This window comes from Molossus molossus, unplaced genomic scaffold, assembly GCF_014108415.1.
Source record: "Molossus molossus isolate mMolMol1 unplaced genomic scaffold, mMolMol1.p scaffold_m16_p_7, whole genome shotgun sequence".
NCBI lineage: Eukaryota > Metazoa > Chordata > Mammalia > Chiroptera > Molossidae > Molossus > Molossus molossus.
Window position 1 is genome coordinate 96,689,407 of NW_023425401.1, and position 15,655 is coordinate 96,705,061.

Sequence of the window (15,655 nt, forward strand, 5' to 3'; positions counted from 1 at the left end):
TTATGTTTTCTTCTAGGAGTTTATGGTTTCAGGGTTTATGTTTAAGTCTTTAATCTAGTCCTAATTAATTTTTGTGAGTAGTGCAAGATAGGGGTCCAGTTTCTTTCCTTTGCATGTGAATATCCACTCTTCCCAACACCACTTACTGAAGAGACTATCCTTTCCCCAGAGTGTTCTTGGCTCCCTTGTCAAATGTTATTTGACCGTTGATGCTTGGGTTTACTTCTGGGCTCTCAGTTCAGTTCCATGGGTTCATGTGTCTGTCTTTATGTTGGTTACCAGACTGTGTTGATTACCAAGCTTCATTATACAGCTTGGAATCAGGAAGTGGGGTGCCACCAGCTTTGCTCTTTCTCAGGATTGCCTTGGCTATTCAGGGTCTTTTGTTGTTCAGTACAAATTTCAGGATTGTTTTTCTATTTCTATGAAAAATGCCATTGGAATTTTGAGAGGAACTGCATTGAATCTCTAGATGCCTTTGGGTAGTATGGACATTTGAACAAGATTTGTTCTTCTGATCCATAAACAGAATATCTTTCCTTTTTTGTGTGTGTCGTCGTTAGTTTCTTTCATCACTGTCCTATAATTTCCATGTATAGATCTTTCACTTCCTTAATTAAATATATTCCTAAGTATTTTATTGTCTTTGGTGCTATTGTAAATGGAATTGTTGTTGTTTTTTATTTCTTTATAAGATAACTTTTTGTGAGTGTATAGAAATGTAAATGATTGCTGTATGTTGCTTTTGTGTCCTGAAACATGACTGAATTGAGTTCTGGAGTCTTTAGGGTTTTCTACTCTAAGATCATGTCATCTGTAGACAGTTTTAATTCTTTACTTCCAGTTTGAGTGTCGTTTATGTGTCCTTCTTACCTGATTGCTGTGACCAGGACTCCCGTCATACTCTGTGTAGAATAGGAGAGGGGAGAGTAGCCATATCTGTCGTGTTCTTGATATTAGTGGAGAAGCTTTCAACCCTTCAGCGTTGAGTATGATGCTGTTGTGTTCTTTACAGTCCTAGGGGATTTAAAATTTACAGTTAATATTCAAGATTATCGCTCTGTTCTCTAGATCAGTTATTTTCACGCCCCTCCCCCCCCCCCCAGGGAATGTGAAAAACAATACATTGGGGCATGGGGGGAAATATGAGACCATATATTTATATTTTTTTGAAATTAAAACAATGAATTCAATATAAGAGCTGACATGGGAACCCTAGACTGAAACTCTGAGCGAGGACGGCGGGAAAATGGCTGAGCTGACGTTTTCTTGTCCCTGCTAGAGCTCATCAGCAGTCGCATTATGATGCTATCTAATCAGTACAAACAGTCTAGTCAGATGGGACTGGAAACTGGCACGAGAACTTGAACTTGTCAAGGGTATTATTTGGAATATGGATTTATATCCACCGCCATCAACATGAGCTTTGCCCTAAGTGTATATGAGCCTTAATATATTAGCTAACATCAGTTTCAAATCATCATGATTAGGATGGCATTTAAGAATATTATTTGTCCCATCTTTAACTCATTCTGTTCTGTTATTGTTAATCCTCACCCGAGGACATCTTTCCATTGATTTTTTTAGATAGAGTGGAAGGGAGGAAGGGAGGGCGGGAGAGAGAGAGACACATGAATTGGCTGCCTCCCGCATGACCCCAGCTGGGGGCCAGGACAAACCTGCAACCCAGGTACATGTCCCTGACCGGTAATTGATCCTGTGACACTTCAGTCCGAGCCGACGCTCTAACCGCTCAGCCCAGCCGGCCGGGGCATTCAGCTCATTCTTTATTCATTTTAAGTTATATTTAGTACCGTAATAGATGTGTATAATTTATAAATGACCGAATGTATATATACTGATGCTCTGGGCTTAAAAGTTGTTTTTACTGTTAGGATACTTAAAGGATTTTAGAGATCCCTGCTCTAGACAGTACTGTCTCCAAATGGAGCTGCTAAGGGAGCAGGGCGGCCGTTGCTTTTGGGGTTCTTGTGTTTGTTCATTTGTTATTAGATGAGCACTGCGAATTTTATCTGAACTTGTGAAATAATTAGGACTTGAGCACCCTCCAGATGCTTTTTCCATAACCTAACCTAGGTGGTGAAGGACGGAAGTGATGCAAATAGGGCCGGATTGACTGGCAGGAAAGCAGAAACTCGCTGCCTTGCTCAGAGAGGAGGAAAAGCGTCCTTGAGAGAGATGTGATTGTGTGAAGACTTGCCCCTCCTCGCACACAGGAGACATCCCAACAACGTGCCCAGGCCTGAGCAATCCCAGCAATCAGGGGTTCTACAGACAGCTTGTACCTTAGCAACAGACCCTCCCTTCATCTCTTCCATCCTTCAGTAGTCAGTAGCTGCCTGGCTTTCTCTCCCATGTCTACAAAATGGCAAAAAAACAAAATAAAACAAAATCATTTTCCCAGCTAAGTTATATTACCTTGGCCAAATTAAAACATTTTAAAATGATCTTTTCTCTATGGAAGCTCTTAAGTCTATTTTAACCCACAAAGTGAAGCATGTCATGGCCAAAGAAGGTGCTGCTAGAGCAGACAGAGACAGCATGTCTCCATCTGTAACTGAGTTCAAGACTACCCCATATTTCTCACAATTCAAGGACTGAGGTGGGCAGTGTTCCGAGGCTCACCAGAGCTGGGCAGCTCGGGGTGCTCTATCCTCTGGAAAAGTTGGGGCTCTCTCTCCATGTGGCCTTTCATACTGGGCTGCCTCAGTGCTCTGCGGTCTTAGGGCAGTTCCCAGAATGCAAAGCAGATGCTCACATACCTACAGCCCAGACTCTGGAACCCACACAAGCATGACTTCAGCCATATTATTGGTCATTGCCAGCCATAGGCCAGTCCAGAACCAAGAGGTGGGGGAAAGGCACTACCTTTGGATGAAAAGAACGGCAGAGAATTGTGGCCACGTTTATTATAGCATGCTAGTTGAATTGTGGGGAAATAATGCCAGAAAATATATAACACTTATTTGTAATTCATTAGTTAGGAGTGAACAGAGAGCCCGTTTTCTGTGCATTTCCTTATTAAACATTGTATTTTTCAATTGATAATATACCTCATTTGTGTGTGTGTGTCAGTATGAGGACTATATTTAAGGACTAAAATGCACAGTTAAAATGATGCCTCGCCCTGGCCGGTGTGGCTCAGTTGGTTTGCAGGTTAAATTCTTGGGCAGGGCACATACCTGGGTTGAGGGTTGGTCCCCAGTTGGGGCTTGTACAGGAGGCAACTGATTGATGTTTTCCTCTCACTTCGATCTCTCTCTCTCTCTCTCTTTCTCTCTCTCTCTCTTTCTTTCTTCCTCCCTCCTCCCTCTCCCTCTCCCTCTCTCCCTAAAATCAGTGAACATGTCCTCAGGTAAGGACTAAAAAGACAATGATGCCTCAATGGTACACTCAAAGGGTCTTTATATTCATAACTTGAAATTAACTGAATTAACTTTTTCTTTTAAAAATTTTTTAAAAATTTATCTTTATTGTTGAAAGTATTACAGATGTCCCCTCTTTTTTCCCCATTGACCCTCTTTCCACCCTGCCCCACCCCAGGCCTTCATTCTGTCCATGCCCATGGGTCATGCATATATGCATATAGGTTCTTTGGTTAACCTCTTCCCATCATCCTCCCTTTCCTGCTGAGATTCCCCAGTCTGAATTAACTTTTTCAATGCAAGTACAATATATTTCCCTAAAGTCAAAGTGTTTTTTTCTGTTCTTTGTTAGGGATTGACTTGTAACATGTCTCATTGAGTTCATTGTTCATATGGATTTTTTCAGTTAATGACTTATAAGTACACAGTTTTATTTTTAAAACCAGAATAACTATAGATTGGTAATCGGAGTGGCTATGAATAGACCTAGGAAGGTGAACAGAATACTTATACTTCATTAATGCCATATACAGTGGGATCTTAAAAATAAGAAATAAACATGCAATAATTCAGAATATCCACCATAACTTTAAATTACTCAATTTTTAGTAACTATAGTCTTTAGTCTTCAACATCCTGTTGGCAAAGTATAACTTAAGTCTAAAGTAGGATTTTTCTTATAAGCATCTAAGCAGTTCAAGCCATTCTGGTCTTTAGATTAAGTTTAGATTTTTAAGTGCTAATATGGTATTTTATGTGTCCACCATCAAGGTCATGGATTACTCTGTGGTTTCCTTTGAATACCAGTGCTTGACTAAGGATCACCTCTTACGGTTTCACATGCATCGTGAAATAACAGAAAGCCTCTATGATCATGGAGCCCTGTTAACTTTAGCAGAACCACTGGAAACACCTGAACAGTGGAGAAATGCCTCCCGGGAGTATGCTGGGAAGAGCCGGGAAGCAAGAACAGTGGAAGGAGCTATTTAGCTTGAATCCACTAGGGGTCAGTTACCCATGTTGCGATTCACTTACTCTCCACACTGAACTAGTCATGTGAATTACTGGGCCACCCAGCCACCACTGCCAGATCGGCCAGCACGGTCTGCCTTCCCTCATCCTGCTCCACATTCGCTTAGACTGGAAACCGAAGCACTGGGTGCACTTCAACCAGCTTGGGTGTGCTGCACAGGGCCTGGCGAGTCCCCCATGTTGAGACAGCTGTGGACAAGGCAGTCTAATTATCAGTATCAGTGATAAAACCAGTTCAAGGCGTAGCAGGTACTCAGTAAATGTTTCATCAAGTTGAATTAAGCTAACAGAGTGTTTCCAATGAGGTCCTGAAATCTGACTCTTCTTCCATGTGCGGAATTGGCTGGTGAATATGTCTACAGTGAGCCGGTCCTTCTCCTTCTTTCTGCCGAGCTGCCACCCCCTTTCCCTTCTCTTTCCAGGCGCCGACGGCACAGGAGCCTCATATAGCACAAAGGTTCCTCCGAGCCGTCCATTAAGTCTTTCTCCTGGGATCCAACAGTACAGTTGCCTTTGGATTTTCACATTATTTCGCCCATTAACTTCCTTATTCAAAGCAATATATTTAATTATATGCCTATTTTATCTCTTGGTAATTGTAGATTTTATTTACTGAAGATGTTCTTTTTTTTTTTTTTTTAATCCTCACCCGAGGACATTTTTACATTTTTTGTTCAGATAGAGTGGGAAGGAGAGAGAGGAAGAGATGAGAAAGAAACATGGACGTGAAAGGGACCCATCGAGTGGCCGCCACCCACACAACCCAACCAGGGCTAGGGACAGACTGCAACCGAGGCACGGGAACTGAACCCGGGTCTCTCCGACCGCAGGCCAGTGCTCTAACCGCTGAGCCAAACCGGCCAGGGCTGAAGATGTTCTTTGTTTTTTTCAATCCTCACCTGAGGACATTTTTGCATTTTATCTTGATATATAGAGTGGGAGGGGGAGAGAGAGAGAAACATTGATGTGAGAGAGACACATCGAGTGATTGCCACCCACACGACCCCAACCAGGGCCAGGGACAAACTGCAACCGCAGTACATGCCCTTAGTGGGAACTGAACCTGGGCCTCTCTGGTCCCCGGGCCGACCCTCTAACCGCTGAGTCATACCGGCCAGGGTTGAAGATGTTCTTTCTGACCTTCTCCTTTGACCTCTCTTTCCTCTCCTTAAACAATTTTTCCTTCAGTACCTGTTTCAGAACAGATATTATTTGCCACCTAATGAACATGTGGTGTTCCAGAAATTCTTTTTAAAATTGACTGCTGCAACTTCTGAATGTATTTCTTTAGAGAAACATTGCTACTTCTTGTTATGGGATGTGAGACATCATTTTTTATCTCTGTGAGTCTTCATTATCTCATCTGTAGATCAGGTATAATGATAATGCCTATTTCTTATAGTTGCTATGAAGCTCCACTAATTTAACTTCCTAAATATTTCTGCATCCGTCATTTCTTCTTCATTTCTACTATCACAGCCCTAATTTACACCTTTATGGCTTCTCGCCTGAATTATCTCAATAACCCCATCTACTGGGCCTGCTTCCATCCTCCTCCTCCCCCGCGGGTTCGGCGGCATACCGAAGTGATCTGTCTAAATGCAGGTGACCTGATACATTGGTTTCTTCTCATCATCCTGTAGGAAGTGTCCTAGATCCTTAATGTGTCACAGAAAAGTCTTCGCATCTAGACCTCTGGTGTGCGGACATTGACCTGCCCTTAGTTCTCTGGTAACGTCGTGCCCTTTCTCACCTCCTCAGCTTCTTTCAGGCCGCCCCTCCGAGTCTGGTGCCTTTCCCCACCTTTGCCCATTCCCCTTCCCCTGGTTCATTCCTTTCTTCCTGTAAAATTCAGCTGAAGCATCTGCACTTCAAGAAACTGTTTTGGACCCTCTCAGATTGAATTAAGCAACCTTTCTCTGGCCTTTCATAATACCCAAGAGCTGTCTCTAGCATTTGACGTAGTATATTATACCACTTATCTATTTCTGCATCTGCCTCTTCAACTAGACTGTATGCATCTTGAAAGCATGGACTTCATCTCTTTCCTCTTTACACTGTCAACTACTACGGTACATAGAAGGGGCTCAAAAGATGTGGATTTTGTTAATTAGCAAATAAATGGACGCACTAATCATTAACTGCGTTACTTCAGCGAGGAAATATTTATCTCTACCTGACTACTTCAAGAACATAGGCTTCAGACAGCACTTTCCTCCCATCTGCTTCCCTGCACGTCCCAGTGACTCCCCTGGTTTGGGTCGCTGGCATTTGCTTACCATGAGATTGCACCTAAACTAATGTGATACTGCCAACAAGAGCAACCCCTCTTACTTGGCACCAGTCCAGCAAACATTGGCGCGCCGATCAGGAATGCTGCCGCTTGGCCAAAGGAAAGGCTAGGAGTAGGGTCAACATCCCTTTCAAAAAACGAAGCCAGGTTCACACTAACAGAATAACAACTTGTTCATTTAGACCCCCCCAAAATGTCTTGCATAGGACAGTGTTTGCAGACAGCTTGAGGGATGCTGAGCAGGCATAGTTCTAGACTTTCCGCCCTTCCCTTGGACCAGGGCCCTTCTCAGCTCTCTCCCGGCGGCGATTGGTGTTGCTCTCAAGCCCTAGACTTGGCTGTGCATCGTTCATGTCCACAGAGTCAGAGGCTGTGAAAAATCAATAAAAGTGGCCAACTTTGTCTTTTACGTTGTTCCTGGAAGATTTCTAACACATTCAGGTAAAAGGGATAATAATGATCAGTTATGATGCCTGAAGACTACCTATAACTTGCATAGACTGTGGCTTTGATATACCCAGCATGCCGTTTGCTAGGGAAAAGATTGGTGTCGAATTGGGAGGAATATTCAGTAAACTGATGGATCTATAGATTGGAGAAAGTGGAAGAATGCCATTGGGGTAAAATACACCCCAGGTCCAACTGAACTGTAAAGAACCATAAAGTTAATAAGAATAAACAATTTGTCACTTCATGTGAACCTTAAATAACTGTAAGAAAAAAAGATGACTGAATATACACATTTGTCTGTGCTTCCTTCATTATCCCCACTGAAACAAAACAAAAAAGGATTGTTAAAGGTATCAGTCCACAGGAACAAAGAAAACAGGAGAAAAAAATCCAGCAAAGCTGATTTCTGAACCACTGCTAATGACACCGAGAGGCTCTTCAGCCTCCTTTCGTATAGCTGGCAAACCTACCTCCGAAGAGGGCGTGGGCAGGGGGCTGCAACCAGGAAGACTTGCGGAAAGTCTGTCTGAGACACGCATCCTCGGCTTTTCTCCCTACTTCACAGAACTGTGGCATTGCTGCTCTTGAAATCACAACAGAGCAATGGCACTACCCCGGTAAATTCAATTGAAAAAGAAGCTGTTGATAGAATAGCCAGCGTAGCTGGATTTATTGAGAGGGGAATTGTCCAATCAGGGAAGTGTCTGGGGTTGAATGATTCCTAAGTTACACTAAAAAGCAAACAAACAAAAAAGCTAAGCAAACAAATGACAAGGCTATTATTAGCACTAGAAAAAACAAACCTGTTGTACTGGGGGAAAAATATGAGATACTGTATGACCTTAGATGTCAGTAGCATTTATTGAGTCTTTATTTTATTGAATTTATTGGGGTTACATTGGTTAATAAGATTATATGGGTTTGAAGTGTATATAGTTTTGTATTGTAATACATAATCTGTATATTGCATTATGTGTCCACCAGCCAAAGTCTAGTCTTCTTCCATCACCATTTAACCCCTGTTTACTTCCTTCTACCTGCCCCAGCCCCTGTTCCTCTGGTAATCCCCAGGTATCTAGTCTTAATAGTGTAAACATGAAACATTGATCTACCCAAAGTTATGAGACAGCTGGAGTGAGAAAGTAATGGGGAGAGAGAGCGTATGCGGAGGAAGTGAAATCCTCGTCTTTCATAGTGGGAGGGCAACAAATTAATGCCTAAAGCTGAGAAGAAGTAGCCGCGTTAGTAAGTTCTTTAACTATACAGGGATATGAGAACCAAGGAAATCAACTAAAAGAGTTGAGAGTGGTTGACTATGAAAAGCTTATAAAAACTACTTGACTCTTTATGTATATCTAGTTCTGAGTCAAATAAAAGTGAACTAAAAAGTGATTGCAGTAGCAAAAGTTCTCACTGGGTCCTCACTTTTAAGTTTTTAATCAATTCTAGTGAATAATTTACAGTAGATCAGTAATCAGCTATCGCCAAAGTTATGATACTATTGACTACATTCCCTATGCTTTACATCACATCCCCATGACTTTTATTTTGTAACTGGACATCTGTACCTCTGTTTCCCTTCACCGTTTTCACCCAGCCCCCCAACCTCTCCTCCTGACAATCCTCAGTTTGTTCTCTGTATCTGTGAGTCTGTTTCTGTTTTGTCTTGTTTTATTTTTCAGATTCCACATATAAGTGAAATCATATGGTATTTGTCTTTCTCTGTCTGACTTATTGCATTTAGCATAATACCCTCTAGGTCCCTCCATGTTGAGACAAATGGCAAGATTTCTGTCTTTTTTATAGCTGAGTAATATTCCATTGTATATATGTAACACTTCTTTATCCATCTGTCTATTGATAGGCACTTACGTTGCTTCCATACCTTGGCTATTATGAATAATGTTGCAATAAACATATGGGTACATATATCTTTTCAAATGAACAGTTCACTGTTAAGATAGTTTTGCAAACTATTTCAGGAGTTTTTAAGGCACATCCCCCTAGGGATATAATTACCATATTCAAAGATTTAACTTACCGCCCTGGCCAGTTTGGCTCAGCGGTTGGAGCATTGATCTGCAGAGGAGAGATTCCCAGGTTCGGTTCCCGCTAGGGCACATACCAAAAAAAAAAAAAGATTTAGCTTACCTCAAATTGCTACTAATAGATTAACCACAGAGCCAGTTATTATACTGTTGAGATTTTTCTGCTATTAATAGGCAGATCTTTAAAGATATATAATCAGAACTTGGAATATACTTCTTTATGATCAAAACAAAATAGAAGCTAGTCTGACTCGTGTGCCCACCCTCAACGCTACTTTGCTTTGTTCTCGCACTTAATGGACAACAAAACTGAGAACCAGATGTCCGACTCTCCTGAGGTCACGCATCAAAAGGATGCCACATCCAGGCCTGGAATCCAGGTTCCCTCCTCTAGACTTTTGCCTTCTTGAAGAACACACTGAATGTGAAAATACATGTCAGAAACCACAGTGAGCAAAGATGCTGAATCACGGCTCCAAGGAGGAAAGAACATTTGCGCTCTGCTTCTTGTTCGCGTCGTTCAGTTTCCCGAGAAACTTTCCACCTCCCCCAAATCTGTTCTGTCCAAAGTAATTACGCAGTTCCAGTAGCTGCCCTGTCTGTGTTTCAGTAGGTGGGTTCACACCTTTCACCTTCGATGCAGCTTCTCCTTAGATTAAATGAGTTAAAAGACACCACCGTGACTGTGTAGCTCCAGCCAGGACAGAGGTGCGGCGCCCCTCAGTGGTCTTTCCTTCTCACGGGTGCTCCCCAGACATGATCCGAGACGTGTAAAGGACTGTGCTCCTATTTTCCGTCACTGTCATACACAATCCGAATTTCATCACACGCACACTTAGCGTGCTAGTGAAACAGATGTAAATTGAAGCAAAATTGAGTGTCCCCACATGTGCTTACACCAGATCGATGTCATTCTTCTGAGGTTTCTGAAACATGAACCAAGCCATTTACGCTTCGTAGGCACAGATTATATCATTTGAAATCCTCAATAAAAATGCAGTCTCATATTCTACAGATGGGTGTCACTTAATTAAAATATGTATTTAAAATGCAAAGGGCTACATTAATTCCGCACTGTGGCTGAGATTTTAATTGCACTCAGGAAATTCTGCGTTAATGTCCCTCTGGCATCCCTCATTCCGCCTCTCAGAGCAGATGTATTATGATCTGAAGAGGACTGCAATATGCTTTCACATGCTGTATGTGGGGGGAGGCGTCGCCATGCGAGGGCGGCAGGCCTTATAAAAAGCAGATGACTCCGGGGAGGGGCGTCGCAGACTGTGCCCACTGCCCGTGGTTCCTCTGCGTCCCCAGCTGGCCCAGCTGATCGATCGCTCCCTACGGCTGTGCCTCGTCCTGCTCCCTGCGGCAGACACCACAGAAAGGCTGTTGTGGGGTGTCCATGTTTAAAGGGCTCAGAACGTTGAAAGGCTCAGAAAATTTTTTAAAAACTCTGTGAATGCCTTTTAGTGTTAGAACACACCTTAGAGTATGCTAATTGACCAATGAGAAAACCACCAGCCGCCCATAAGTCCCGTTGTAATAGTAAAGCGTCAGAGGCACCCACAGAGGGGCCCAGGAGCTGGACCTCTTAGGGCTTCTCTTTAGACGGGAGCCGGTCGGGGGTCGGAGCAATGCCACGCTCAGGAGTGCTTCTACCGAGGATGGCAAGGAACGGCCCAAAAGTGACACGTAATCGATGTCATGGGTGCCAAATGGGGGGTGGCTGCAGTGCCAGGGATGTGGGAAAAGACGGACTTTCTGCTGGATTATTAGAGAAGAATCCGAAAAAAGAGAGATGGGAATTCCCTTGAGGGGAAATAGGAGGGTGAAATTGACACCGAGCAAGATAGGACATTGTCCCTTCCTTCATTCTGTCCCCTCGGGCATCAGCCTGCTCCATGCCTGGGCCCGGTTGGGCATGAGGAGCCACTGAAAACAAAGGGCATGTGGTCCGGGCCATTTGGGGCCCCACAGCCCAGTGGGGCCACTGTCGGCCTGAGACAGGAATGCGGTCAGCGGTTAAACGGACGCAGAGGGTTTGTTTTATGTCTAATCCAGTTACCTAGGAAATATTGAAGATGGAGCAAAGAGGAAAAGGTAGTTGGTCTTGAAGCGATGACTGTTAAGAGCATTAGGTTCAGAAAGAGAGACTTGTCGTATATTTCATGAGATTGTTTTTATTATGTATGTACGCCCCTGTGGAATCTTTTTAATTAAAATCTGCACAGCTAATATGAGGTAATATATGAGAAAGAACTCCAGGTTCTTAGGAAAATAGGCAGGATATAAATCTTTGGGGAATCAAAGAAATCCAAGACCCTTTTAGAAAAATTAGCAAGAGACCCATAGAACGCAGACGTCCTGGCTTCTCATCTCGTTCTTCATGGCAGAGCACAATAGAGTTTCCTCCATGTTAACTTTCTACATTAAAAAAGAAAGCCAGCTAAGTTGAAGAAATAGCACTATTATTCTCTCAGGCTTTTAAACCTAGTTTTGTTTTTATCAGTATACACTTCACTGGTTCAAGACCGTCAACCACAGAGCAAGTGACCACCCCCAGAAAACTCCAGGCCAGAGGGCTGGCCCTCCCCAGACGAGTCTTCCTTAAGAAATGCTCTCTAGGTGCAGATCCCACGGAGGCTGGTTCCAGGCTGAAGAGAGAGCCGCAGCCCAACTGAACAGCCCTCTGTGAGCCACAGCGTTATAAACCCCAGAGCAATGAATCCACTTGTGTGGCTCGAGGCCAGGCCTAATTCTGCAGGGGCAGGTAGGGGGGGGCACCGCGGCAAATGGAGAAAACCCGATCGTCAGGCTTAATGCGCAAGACTTGACTAGTAAGAGATTGACTTCTTTTCATTGTTATAGAAGACTCGTAGGGCTTGGGCGTTGTGGTGTTTGTTTTAAACATTCCCAGCTCATATCTGGGCTCTTAAATAAATCAGATCTATCTCTCTCTCTATAAAATTTTATGAAGGGTTGTTTTTCCTCTTTTTTCTTTAATTTTTATAGGATGGAGTAGGGGGAGGAAAGGAGAAAGGAAGAACAGAGGCAAATTTTCATAAGGCAGGATGTTTGCAGAAACTAATGGAAAACAAACTTCTTTTAAAGGAGTTATTGTCCCCTTAAAAGCGCTGATTTCCATGTGAAATGTGTGCCTTCCTGCAGAGGCAGAGAGGAATATCCAGGGCAGTTCTAAGGAGACAGTTCATTACTGATTCATGTATACTCGCCAGAAAGGACCTTAATTCACAAAATGAAAAACTAATAGAGTGTTCGGCTGGCTCTTTACCACCAGTGGCCGTGTGCCGTCTCTTCATCACCGCTGTTCACTGACCTGATGGGGACCACGGCCTGCCCTGCTGACCGCAGCTCGCCTCAGCTCGTCTGCATCACTTGCCGGGCTTTGCCGGGCATCCCTCCTCTTGTCATTGACGTGAGCGGTCCAGGGCTGCCACGGCACATAGTGCCGGTCCGGGGCCGCCACGGCACATAGTCCCGGTCCGGGGCCGCCACGGCACATAGTCCCGGTCCGGGGCTGCCGTGGCTACATAGTCCCGGTCCAGGGCTGCCGTGGCTACATAGTCCCGGTCCGGGGCTGCCGTGGCTACATAGTCCCGGTCCAGGGCTGCCGTGGCTACATAGTCCTGGTCCAGGGCCGCCGCGGTACATAGTGCCGGTCCGGGGCCGCCACGGCACATAGTCCCGGTCCGGGGCCGCCACGGCACATAGTCCCGGTCCGGGGCCGCCACGGCACATAGTCCCGGTCCGGGGCCGCCACGGCAGCCACATAGTCCCGGTCCGGGGCTGCCGTGGCCACATAGTCCCGGTCCGGGGCCGCCACGGCACATAGTGCCGGTCCGGGGCCGCCACGGCCACATAGTGCCGGTCCGGGGCCGCCACGGCCACATAGTGCCGGTCCGGGGCCGCCGTGGCCACATAGTCCCAGTCCGGGGCTGTGAAGTTATCCTCACCCTGTTTAGTCGTCTTCTCTTTCCCTTTGACATTCTACTGTGTCCCCAGCTGAAACTCTCTAGCACTCTATATTTGTAATTTATACCATATTCATCTATTGTTTAATCCCCACAGCCACGTGGTGAGCTAATTAGAAAGCTAGCATCTTCATTCCCATTTTACAGATGGAAAAGCCGGAGCATAAATACTGATCTTGGAGACACATTACTTTTCATTAAACCAACACTGTTTCTCTGACCTTTTCCTTCTCATGTTCTGTGCTGTTCATGCTTCAGCACCCCTCACTGTAGACAATTAGTCTGCCCACTCTGTGATTTCTACTCTCTCATAGGACAGATTTTTACAAATCTTCCGTGTGAAGTACTTCATTTCCTTATAAAACTGTTTTCACTTTCTAGATTAGAAAGTCTTTTCTTCTCTTGCTTATCTTTAAGTTGTTTCTTCACCTGATAAAAACAAGTACAGCATAGGGAATGTCATCACTAATATTGGTTTCACTATTATGGTGCCAGGTGGGTACTAGACTTACCAGGGTGATCAGTTCATAAGGTATGTAATGTCTAATCACCTGAAAGTAACATGATGTTTTATGTCAATTATAATAGAAAAAACAAAATTTTTTTAAAAATCAAAGTAACAACAACAAAAACAATGACGGTCAGTGTGAACAAAAGTGAAACGTCAGAATTGCTGCATTGAGGTCAAAGCACATTTTCTTTCGCTTCGTTGCCCTGTCTCTTCCCCTCCCGGCCACTGATGAACATCTTTGCCGTGTGTACTGGTGCTTTCACCTCGAATCAGGGCAGAATACAAAATGGGCCATCTGTAGCACCCCGAAGATTTCAGCCCGGGAGAGATTCCTGTACGTCTGAGTTTTGCATCTCACAGCTAACGGGTAAAATGTGGGAACTGTTCGGTGGCAGTTCACCTCTCCGAGACGAGGTTAGAGACACATTCAAACTGAGTAACACAAACATGGAAAGAAGAAGCGAGTGATATTGATGTAAAAGTATATACTACAGACCCCGTGCTGGGTGCAGGCTCGGAGGATGCTCCCGGGTGTCACCGTGACTCAGGCATGACGTAGTAGGGGCGGGAAGTCTAATGCAGCTCCAATGAGGTGAGGAGTACGTTTTCGACTTGTCTTCTGGATGATTTTTCTTCTCGAGAGGGAAGAATGTGGAGAGCAAATATCCTGTGGTACCTAATTACACCAAGAGGACGATTTCACTGGGAAAGTAAAAAATATTATAGTCTTTGGGGAATGTCACCATATCATAGGGGAGTTTATGCAGCAAAGAAAGGAAACAGCAGGCAAGGCTGAATGTTTAATTTTCAGAAAGTTAAAGTTTCAGACATTTTGGGAAAATATAGGTGTGTTCCCACGATTAGAACCGATCAAAGGGAATGTAGTTCATGGCGAGGGTTGGGGAAGACTTGAGTCATAAAATTTGAACCAAGAAAGCTAAGTAATTTCAACAACAAAAATGATATCCAATACTGTGTGCCAGGGTGTATTCTTAATCTTTGGGGAGTACCCCTCACTGCCAGAACCTAAACCCAAAACGCTGCTGGCGAGAAGCTGGAGAACATTGTCCCTATGTTTATGTACACATTGTATGTGCATTCTGATGTCCCCTGGCTCTCAGGAAAGCGGCTGCAGGTGACGCTGAGAGGACAGTAGACCAGGGCACACGGTATTTTCCTGTCTCACTTTCTATAGTAAATTTAAGCTAGGGTATTATCAAGGGGACCGTATTCCCAGGAAAGCAAATAAAATAACACATCTTCTATGGTAATAAATATAAAAACCATCTTTCCAAAATAATCCCAATTCAACTGTTTTAGCCTTAATGGAAGTCCTGGCTTGCCAGTGTCTTTATGTGCATATTGAAATAATTGTGAACACAATTTCTGTCTCCTCAGGTGAAAATAATTTCTATCTTTCAGGTCAAAATGTCATGGCTATATAGATTTCACGGCCATTACTCCCCTGCTGTAGCGTGGACACACCCCCGCGGGTAATTTTTGTCTGCTGTCCTCACAGAGCTTTGGCAAGGGGATAAACTGTCACCATGAAACCGTCACCCTTGCCTTCCCGCTGAACTACCACTTCCTCGTGCCTGCCTGAAATGCCACCTCTGATAGTAAACTGGCAACTCTGGAGAAAGTTACTCTTCACCTTCTGTAGATAAAAAGATAAAATTTAAACCTGCCACCCATAATCCCCTTTTTCTCCTGCTTGTCCTCACTGATGTGAACAATTCCAGAATTCTATAGGTCTGATACTTTTGGGATTCCTTATTTTAAGGTCAAAAGGCCATGAGTTGACACAGTGTAAATGTCTTAATATATCAACATATTATTTCCTTTCTGTTCATCAGCCATGTGAACAGCTCAGCCTACAGTGCTCCAGTTTTTTGAAAGGTGTTTTTGTTGTTTTAATTTTTTTTTCTTTCTCGATTTTAGAG

The 15,655-nt window shown here is 44.0% G+C and overlaps 1 protein-coding gene across 2 annotated transcripts in view; it reads left to right on the top strand.

Moving 5' to 3' along the window:
- EXOC4 (exocyst complex component 4) overlaps positions 1-15,655 on the top strand; it is a 761,664-nt gene that overhangs the window by 668,428 nt on the left and 77,581 nt on the right. The gene's annotated exons all lie outside the window — the stretch shown is intronic.